A 4,753-nucleotide genomic window follows, 5' to 3' on the forward strand; every position below is an offset into this window, starting at 1 on the left:
ATTTAAATAATCAATGTCGCGAACAATTTGACTTGGTCTAGAATCTGAAAGCCAAACTACGTGGTGGGCACGCTGCATTTCCATGCAGGTAGTTCTTCTTCCTACCCCTTTTCTCCCTGGGAAATAGAATCTCTTTAAAGAATTCCTGCTTTCTTTTGGCATAGATTTTCCCCTTCCCACTTAGGAGACTTTTTCCTGTCTCAGAGTTATATGGAAGGCTTTCTTTTTTGTGAAGTAATATATATTACCCTTTTTGTAGGTAACAGAAATGATACTGTTATATGTAAAGGAATAAGAGCTCTTTGTCTTAACTGCATTCTTACATCTTCGATATTTACATAGTCTTTTTAAACACACACACACACACACACACACACACATACACACACAAATTAACATTTGGGGAATTTCCACATTTTGTTGTGTGGCTTGGTTTCCATGGCAACCTTAGGAAGACTTCAGCCCCAGGCCTGCGGTTCCCTGCACAAGGCTTCCTCATCCTCCCTCTGCTCCCTGCTGCTGACCAGCTCTGTGACCCTGAGCAGTCACTCAAGGCTTCTGTTTCTTTATCTGTAACTGGGAAGAGTTGGAACATAGTTCCCTCACCCCAAGTGTACTCCACCAGCATAACAGTTTCTTGGTTTTATGTTTTATGTTCACATTCAAGTTTTTATCGCAGTTAGAATAACTTTTATAACTGTTAGGCTGATGATTTTATGCAATGGCTTTTACTTGCCAACTGCGATTAGAGAGCATGCCTTCAAGTATGTATTAAACTACATATTGAAAAAGTTCTCACAGGCGTGTTGGTGCATGCCTATAATCCCAGCACTAGAAGGCTGAGGCAAGAAGATTGACTTGAGTTCAAGGCCAACTTGGCCCACATAATGAGTTCAAGACCAACCTGTACTGCAAAGCGAGGCCCTCTTTTCAAAGAAAGCAATAAATGAAAAATTCTATTTGTGTGCATACAGATAGCTGCATATATGCCTAGATTTTCATCAGGTAAAGGAGTAAAAGCTTATTTGTCAATAGCAGGATCTCTCATTGCATATGTATCTCCATTCACATTTAAAAATAATAAAAATATTATTTTGCAAAGCTCCATATATTTGTCCAGGTTAACTTGTATATCTGCACACTCAAAATGTATATATCTTAAAATCTTATTTTCTATAGTAAATAATTCCAAAAATTTAAATAGTGCCACACAGTTGAGATTTGTTCTTCTATTCAGTAGCCTTCATGTCTCTCTAAAACACTAATATAAAATGATCTACAAATGTTGCTTTATTTCTGGGATATTTTTCATGAAAGGATATAGCAAGACTTAAAAACACATGGAGCCTCTGGTATATGACTTCACGGTAATTTAATGCATATTTTTGATAAAATAGCACCATGTTGCGGTAACAAGGATTTCCAATGTAAGTCCCTGCAGTTCAGCTGGCTTAAGAAATGAAATAACTCCAGCAAGGAACACAGACTAAGTATATACCCACTATTTTGCAAATCATGAAATAATTTCTAAGGGCCTCTCTTGAGGCAGGGCTTTTATAACCATAACATTCCAGCTGTGGTTCTGGGAGCAGAATGTTTACTACCATCCGGAGTACAAGGATGGGAAGTGTGTTTTCTCCCTGCTGAGGGCTTAGAAAAGAAGCCGGAGTCCCTCAAGTGAGTAAACCTTTATTCAGAAAACCGTGGAGCTGCGTTCCTATGGAACTGTGGTGGTGATTGTGGAATGCGGGCCAACAAGAGGCCAGTCATGGGCAGCCGGGTGTCTCAGGCGAGATGGCAGGCTGTCCCGGCTAATCACTTCAGGCAGCTCTTGGAAAACCACTTTCTGGTTAAGTCTGCATCATGCTGTTCCACCAATGGAAAAAATTGAACATGATGAGGGTGTGTAGCTAGCGGACAAAAATACATCCAGCATTGCACAGGATCTGTTTTTAGCTTTCAACGGCTGAGCAATTGAAGTGTTAGACACTGTTTCCTGGCTTACCATAGGCAGAAGGAAGAGAGAGCTGGAGGAGGTGGATGTAGATTCTAGCTCTGTGAAACTTTTTCTGTTAACTAAACGCCCCTGAGAAAACTGGCTACATGCAAAATTTTGATGAAGGTAAGGCTATAAATGTTTATTTTCCTCCTTGTGGAGCTGAGACTTGACTTTACACGCATGATGTAAATGTTTTCTCAAAGGCCCCCTTTAGCACTACATCCTCAATGTGGACTTATTGTTTTATACTATTTCGTACATAGGTAGTATACACTGCTGAGCATACAGAATTGTTGTTTGTAAGTCTGAGGGTCTATATGCTTTATGATTTCTGAAGTTCCTGCAATATTTTATGAATTAAGAATTCTCCAAAAGCTAATTGTGTGGATAACTTTTTTTCTGATGTCTTTGGAAATTGCCGCTTCTCAGTGTGGTCACGTTAAAACATTAATTACCGCTTATCTTTCCTAGTCAGCTCTTTCAGAGTGGAGGAGGGAATTAGAATGGGCCCGAGATTAGATCCTGTAGGGTCCTGGTTATTACATAATCTCAGCAGCCTTAGATTTCAGCTGAATGGGCTTTTTGGTCAAAGAGTTCCTTTTCAAACTTGTAATTTGATGTTCACTGTGTAGTAGTAGTGTTTGTCCTTAAATTTTGAGTCAGACTTTTTAAAGAGAAGAATCTCTGCTAATCTGAGGGGAGGGGATACTGGTTTTTCAAGGCGTCGTCCTTGCGGGTTGTCCTCAAGCCCAGTTGCTCCTATTAAGGCTGAACCCAAGAGCACGGCTGTCTTGAGCAGGAGTACGCGGGCCGATCGGCGCTAATGGAAGAGCCCCAGCTTCTGTGTAGCTCTTCCTCGGCTTGACGTTAATTTGGCCCAGCATGTAATTCTCAGGAAATTGGTAGGTGGAGAGACAGAAATAGGAAGCTTTACTGAATTGGAAGATTATTTTTAGGATTTCTGGAAAGTAAGGGTATGGCTACACAGCTGCTGGAGTATTTCCTAACACGCTTCAGCATTTCGCTGTGGCTTCCATTCACCCTCAGCCATGCTCGGACTGTCCGCTTACTTTCAGTACAATGCTGCTCTGAGTTATTTTTGGGTGGGCAGTGTGTGCTGTTTCTCAGTCAGATGATGACTGTCTTCTTTGTGTGTGTGTGTGTGTGTGTGTGTGTGTATTGTGTGTTGCCGGCCCATTCACTTTCTGTACAGAAATGTCTCCTAGGAATAGGGTGGAATGGGAGGAGCGAGGGCGGGTCACTTGTTATTGATTATTTTTCCCTGTAAGCTAACAACTGCTACTCTGGCAGGGCCAGTGGCCATTGGAATAGGAACAGAGCAAGGGCTGCCTGCTGTTGCCTCTAGTGAGGTTAATGTTGGTCACTGACTTGGAGTTCTACCAGAGCTTGTGGACAGGAGGTGAAGTCCACAGGGACTCAGGTCTCACTCCCAGTGCTGTGCATGCATGCAGGCAGCGCCTTCTCCCAAGGTTTTAGCACACGTAGAACAGTTCACAAGACCTCTCCCAGGCCAGGCCTGTGGGAAGAGGTCTAGAGGTGCAAGGTAACATTCAGGGTCCTCCGGAAGAGGTTGTCCTCCTATTGCGGACCCTCACTTACCACTAAGGAAGACAGATGACTGCGCCTTGGTGGTCCCAGCTTGTGTTTCACTAGAGCAATATCTCATTCTGCAAAGTTAGTGCAGGGTTTCAGCAACTTCTTCCTGCTGGAAACATCTGATGAAAGAATCCAGAACTCGTGTTCTCCCAAGATTGGGCAGGGTACTTGACTGGGTTCATATCTGTCTCTAGGTCTGGCCTATTTGCAAAGTTTACTTGTGTGATGAGGATAAACATGGTGAGATCCCTTAGTACAACTGGGAAATTTAAAAAATCACTTCCTTCCTATGGAACGTTCAGAATAAGGCCATTTTGGACCTTTTTTTTTAATTATGAAGGGATTGTTTGCATTTTACCTTTGCAATTAAAGATACCTTACAGGGCTGGTGAGATAGCCCAGTGGACTAAGTGCCTGCTTAGACGAGCACAGGGGCCAGGGTTCGATCCCTGGTACCACATGCCATACTGGCCCCACCCTAGGCATGCTGAGCTGGCCACACAGAGACCAGGAGTGATCCCAGCACTGGAGAGACTGAAAATAGGAGGATCACTACGAGGCCAAGTTGCATAGTGAGACCCTGTACCAAATACATTAAAACAAAACAACAACAAGAACAAAAAAACCCATACATACATATAAGCCAAGGTAATAATGGGTTTATAAGGAGTGGAGAAAAAAGAAATAGCAACAATATTGAAAGTGGAAAAAGTAGTTATAGTGATAGTAGATAGGTCTGAATTTCTAATAGCTACATTTTAATAATAATGGATTTCCCATTCCTATTTAAAACAGGCTTACAAATGTTAGGGTTCTGAAAAAATCCGAAGGACTGAAATGATGTGGTACCAAGGATGTGGCATGTGGTACCAAGGGCCTGCCAAATAGCTCAGTGGATTAAAGTGCCTGCAAACAGGTGCAGGGGTTGGGGGTTTGATCCCCAGGTCTGCCATGCTGGCCCCACCCCTGCGGCACACTGAGATGGCAATTGAGACTGGGCATGGTGGTGCGCGCCTGTAATCCCAGATCTTGGGAGGCTCTAAACAGGTGGATCACTACAAGTCTGACATAATAGTGAGACCTTAAACACCCTATAGACCCTTCCCTAAAATGCAAAAAAAAAAAAAAAAAAAAAAA

General features: G+C 42.6%; 1 protein-coding gene across 1 annotated transcript in view; it reads left to right on the forward strand.

The window, feature by feature from the left end:
• The first annotated feature begins 1,954 nt into the window (after positions 1-1,954).
• The window catches only part of Tiam2 (T cell lymphoma invasion and metastasis 2), a 128,490-nt gene continuing 125,691 nt past the window's right edge, over positions 1,955-4,753 (forward strand). Inside the window, exon 1 of the mRNA XM_023712191.1 lies at positions 1,955-2,122. The gene's annotated coding sequence lies outside the window, so the exon portion shown is untranslated. The remainder of the gene's footprint in view (positions 2,123-4,753) is intronic.

This window comes from Octodon degus, unplaced genomic scaffold (assembly GCF_000260255.1).
Source record: "Octodon degus isolate 3935 unplaced genomic scaffold, OctDeg1.0 scaffold00024, whole genome shotgun sequence".
Lineage (NCBI taxonomy): Eukaryota > Metazoa > Chordata > Mammalia > Rodentia > Octodontidae > Octodon > Octodon degus.